We start from the raw sequence: 6,000 nt of genomic DNA on the forward strand, positions 1-6,000 counted from the left end.
GACACTAAATAGGCTTCTTTATTGCTGGGCTCTATCAAGGAACTGCATACATTTTTGACTGTACAATTTTCTTTAGAGATTGAATTCATTATCATAAATGGCAGTATTAGATAATACATTTAAATGCATCCTTCCAAATTAATTCTTTTTTAAAAAGCTAGAGTAACCACCACAGAAAGGATAATAGTAAAAAGGCTGAAGTGGTAGTCAAAGAAGGAAAATCTTTGTTCAAATCAAAGAACTATAGATTCCTACGGTGATTCTGAGTTACCACATCTGTCATGATCTTTTATTATTTTACAGATCTGGTTGTAACCTTAGTAACCAGGTATCCATAGTAACATGTATATTCAAAGATAATCGTTTGATCAAAACTTTTTTGTGATCTGATTTCTGAAGTCCTGATAGACTGTTTTGCTCAATTCAGGATGAAATTAGAGCCCAACTTTTTCATTTTTTAAATACTCAGTTTCACCTCACAGATGACCTTTCCCAAAAATGTATCTAGTTGTACTAATAACAAGTATGCCACTGTGTGTCACACATGAGGGCACAGATTGCTATATCTTACTGTACATGGTGGGTGTTGAAAGTGAATATTGATTTAAATAGAATATTTTAGTGATGCCATGAAGATTTTTTGCGTTTTCTTTTACACCCCTGTTATACCTTTTTACAACTTCTGTACTCTTAGTGTTTTTTGCCTACATTCTTGGACTTGTTTGTCAAGCTAAGAGACTAAACATTTTAGAAGCTTCGTAGCTAGGGATCAGTGTGTCCCAGACCCCAAGGTCCTCTCCAGAACACATTCTGTAAACCAAGATAGAACCATCCAGGGAAAGGTTCCTTGGGGAGGGGGGCTTGCTTGAGCCTCTCATTGAGGAATCTTTGATAGATATGCTAATTAGTAAAACCTATTATGATATACCCGATCTTTGGGGATATACTCGGCGGGGTGCATCTCAATGCATTTGACCTGGGCGTGTGCACCTAAGGATCCTTAAAATAAATACCAAGGTAAAATCCCTTTTCCCCTTCTAACCATGTATAACTCTTGATTTTAAGACCAGGAAAAGGCATCATTAGAACACAGCACATGGATATGCTTATTTTGCTATAGAGTAGAAAACACTAAAAGCTTATTTCTTATACTACGTCAACATAATAAAAATCTGAAGCACTATTGATGCATTTATATTAATTTTGTATCATCTTTAAATAGATATGAAAAAGGTCTTTGAAGTTTTATAACTTTTGAACAAACATAAAGTATTGAACTGCTAAGAGATGATTTGAACCTCTTGAAAAAAATCCAAACAATGTGGAGACACAGTATAAAAATTAGAATGCAACAACATCAGCTAATCATTTACATTCTGAAACAGTGTTAAGTTGGAAAACATTGTCTGCCCTCAAGCCATCAGAATGAGCATTTTATTTCAGGGAAAGCTGGAAATGTTGAACACCTGTTGGATTGGTTGTGCTTACAGTCCTCAAGTTTCATGAAATTGGGAAACCCTGTAAGTGATAAAATACATGAAACAATATTGTCTGTAGTGACAGGATCATCAGGTTTACTATGCTGGCACTATAAATTTTGGATAGTAAGCTGGATGGATTGGTGGCTGGAAGATACCTGGTTCATATGTTATCAATCAACACTTAATAAAATGAGAATTATGAGGTCCTCTTCAATATATGAAATAGAGAATACTATTTATAATATCTAAATAAATGTATTGCACACACATTGTATTTAATTCAATAAAACCAACCAACCAACCAACAATCACATGTTTCTAGAATCCAGTTTGTTACTGTGCACCTCCAAATTTCCTTTTTAGAAGAAGATAATTTTCTAATTTTTCCTTTAGGTCATAGGTTCTTCTTTTTTTCAGAGGAAAAAAACCTCTCAGCAACCCACACTTGATTTAGTCTCAAAGGTCATATATTTGTATTAATAGTAGAGTATTTATTATCTATTAATTTTGTATTTGTGTAATATAGTCTTAGATGATCTTTGAACATATTAGGTATTTTATTTTTATTAACTTTCTTCCCTAATATAAGTAGGTCTGATACTGTTTTATTCTCTTCATATAAAGTTTTCTTAGTCCTAATTCTCTACAGTTTTGTTTTCTCATTACTGCAAACAGGATACTGGAAAAAGCAGCTCACTAGTACCTCACATCATCACAGTGATGCAGGTTACAGATGCAATGCAAGAACACTTTATACAGCCTTCACTCATTTCTTTCTGCTGCACAAATGTACACAAATTTCTCTACAAGCCATGCTAAATCTAGGACTTTTAACAACCAGTGTCATCACAACCATTATGAATTACATGTTTGTATTTTATAGCAAATGTTTTGTATCTATACAGGCAACCAGGTGATGGTTTCAAATGATATATCTTTGTTTGTTCTCAGTATCTCTGCATACCTACATCATATTTAAACTCAGCGGCTTGAGGAATCAGGTAAAATTAAGAAAAAGACCTGTAATATCAACAAACATGATCTGGCTTATTGTATTTAGTTAAATTAAAGCTGTATTTTAACCTTAGCATCACTGGGCTCAATATCAAGAGATTTAGTTCCTAAGAAAGATATAACACTTATTTGTATATTTTTTTAAGTGTTTTCCCACAGCACTTTTCTGTGCATTGTGTTAGACCTCTCTGCTGCTATTTTATATTGTTTGATTAAATATTGTACATATTTTTTGATTAAAAAGATATGAAATCTGCCCTAGAGAATTAGCAATGTAAATTCAAAGCTGATGCAGATAAAAGTATATGAAGATGACAAGGTTATTTACCCAAAAATGCATAGTGAAAACAGTGGATGTTTACTGTACTTATTTACTAACTTGACTGGCAAGTTTATTTTCAGTAGATTAAAAAATTTAGATTATTTTAAATTAGTGTATAATTTATGATTAGAAGATAATAGATATGCAATAGGATATTTCTAATGGAGAATCAGGTTCTATCTTTTATGTTTCTCATGCACTTGAATAAATTGAATATCAACTTAGCTGAATAGTTGGTCATTAGTGCATATAAATTAATCTAAATATGAGTTAAAGATACGTTTTGACATGGATAAAAATAAAATTATAAAAATAAAATTTTAAAAAGTGAGTTTTGCTACAATATTTAAAGTTGCTTTTTAATAAAAATGAAAAGTAATTCCATCACAGCCTTGGTTATAGAAAACCACAAATGTTATGGAAGTATGAAAACATTGTAGTAAAATCTTGGTTCTGGTAAGTGTTGATAACTACAGCTTTTGAAGACATGACTAATATGCATTTGTGGTAGATAGTACTCATAATGTTAGTAAGATTAGTATTATCCAAGCAAATGAAAAGGATATGGAAAGTAATTTCTTTAAAATTTAGAAGAAAACACTTAATCCCTGCTGTAATCAGAATACTGCTATAAATGACAATGGTTTCTTTCCCTTTATGTTGGCTTATTTCTGCTATGAAGGAAGACCATCTCTAGTCTTTCCTCGCCAAACTTCATTCAAATCATTAGACTGCATAGTCGCCACAACAAAGAAGAATATACTGTACTTTTGGTTTTTTATGTGCCGTGAAGATACACATAATTTGTAAGATCAAAAGAAATCCTAAATCAGAGAAGAATGAGGCCAGGCCTGAGATGCATCATGTAGTTGTGCTGATAAAGAATTCTTTTGACACAATTTTTGATCAGAAAAGCACAGCTTCATCAGACTGAACCAGTTTCTGTACAGCAGTTCTGAAATGTTGTTCAAACATTGCTAGTTGAAAACTGGTTTTGAATTTAAAATTTAATGAATAGAATAAAATTATATATTCCACACAAGAAAATGAAACATTTTGGCTTGAATTGTAATCAAGAGACAAAGTCCAGTTTATCAATACAACAATAAAATGACAGCCAAAGGTGACTCTTGAACAGGTCGTAAGAGTTAGTAGTATGTGGTATTCTGAATCACAAAAAAATCTGAAACAACATTACAGAAAGAAGAGCTGCTTAAAACTTTCAAAGGTAACATCTGAACACATTATCTATCATGCTAAATGATAGCATTTAGGCAAAACCCAGTCTGAAGTAGGTTTATTCTGAATTCTATGTACTTCAGAATATATCTTCAATTAATTAAAAAAATCCTTTATTTACTTCTTTATATTTACTGTCCTTTAAGATTTTATGTAATATTTCTTATCCTTAACATAATATTTCTGATTATGTTATCATAATCAGAGTTCATTGAATAATTTGCCTTGGAAGTGAGCTTTAAAGGTCATCTTGTCCAATACCCCTGCAATAATCGGGGAACATCTGCAACCAGATCAGGTGTCTCAGAGCCCCATTTAACCCTACTTGAATGTTTCCAGGGCAGCCTGTTCCAGTGCCTCACCACCCTCATTATAAAAAAAGTCTTTCTCATATCTAGTCTAATCCTTTTTTATTTAAAACCATTATCCTATGTGCTATTGTAATAGGTCCTCCTAAAGGGTCTGTCCCCATTCTTCTTATTCCTTTTTAATTATTGAAGGACCACAAAAAGGTGTCCCCAGAACTGTCTTTTCTCCAGGCTGAACGACCCCAGTTGTCTCAGACTTTCTCCATGGAAGAGATGCTCCTATCCTCTAATCACCTCAGTGGCGCTTGCTCCAACAGATTGAAGTCCTTCCTGTGCTGGGACCCCAGAGCTGGATGCAGTGTTCCAGGTGGGGTCTCACCAGGGCAGAGCAGAGGGGCAGAATCTCCTCTCTTGCCCTGCTGCCCACGCTGCTTTGGATGCAGCCCAGGACACGTTTGGCTTTCCGGGCTGTGAGTGCACATGGCTGGGTCATGTCCAGCCTCTGAACCCCCATCATCTCTGAGTCATTTTTGAAGGGCTGCTCTCCATCTGTTCATCCCCCAGCCTGTGTTGGTACCAGGGGTTGCTCTGACCCAGGTGCAGCACCTTGCACTTGGTCTTGGTAAACCTCATGAGGTTCTCATGGACCCATTTCCCAAGCTTGTTCAGGTGCCTCTGTACACCATCCCTTCCTTCTGATGTGTCAACAGCACCACTTAGCTTGGTGTCCTCTAAAAATTTGCTGAGCATGCACTTGATCCTTTTGTCTATGTCATTAATGAAGATATTGAAAAACCCTGGTCCCAATATGAATCCCTGAGGGACCCCACTTGTCACTGATGTCCATTTGCAGTCTGAGCATTTGACCACTACCCTCTGGATATGACCATCCGGCTACTTTCTTAATGATCCAAGAGTCTACCCACTGAATCCATCTCTCTCCAATTTGGAGAGAAAGATGTGGGTCAAAGGCTTTATAGAAGTCCACATAAGCAACACCTGCAGGCTTCCCTTGTCCACAGATGGAGTCAATCCATCATAGAAGGCCACTAGGTTGGCCTCCCTCTTTGGTGAATCTGTGGTTGTTACTGGAAATCACCTCCCTGTCTTCCATGTGCCTTAGCATAGCTTCTAGGAGAATCATTCCATCATCTTCCTAGGCATAGAGATGAGGCTGAGAGAGTGGTACTTCCCAGAATCTTCCTTTCTAAATATCAGTAAAATGTTTCTTTTTTCCAGCCCCCTGGAACTTTACCTGACAGCCCTGACTTTTCAAATATCATGGAGAATGTCTTGGCAACTGTATCAGCCAATTCCCTCAGAACTCTAGTTCTCAGATCAAGGTTCATTGGTTCCTAATGCATCTCACCAGGTCGCATAGTCTTATGCACATACAGTTTCCTCAGGTTGTCAGGAATCTGATCTCTACTTACAGGGATGTTGTTCCCCTGGTCCCCATCCTGCTGTCCATCCACTTTACAGGTGTGAGAAGAGAGGTTGCAGTTGAAGACTAGTCATAGAAGTTGTTGAGTACCTTAGACTTCTCCTCATCTATTGTTACCAGTTTTCCAGCATTTTTTATAAGGTGATGTACACCTTCTTTAACTTTTCTGATTAACATACCTATAGAAGACCC

The sequence above is a fragment of the Coloeus monedula genome (genome assembly GCF_965178545.1).
Source record: "Coloeus monedula genome assembly, chromosome: Z".
Taxonomy (NCBI): domain Eukaryota; kingdom Metazoa; phylum Chordata; class Aves; order Passeriformes; family Corvidae; genus Coloeus; species Coloeus monedula.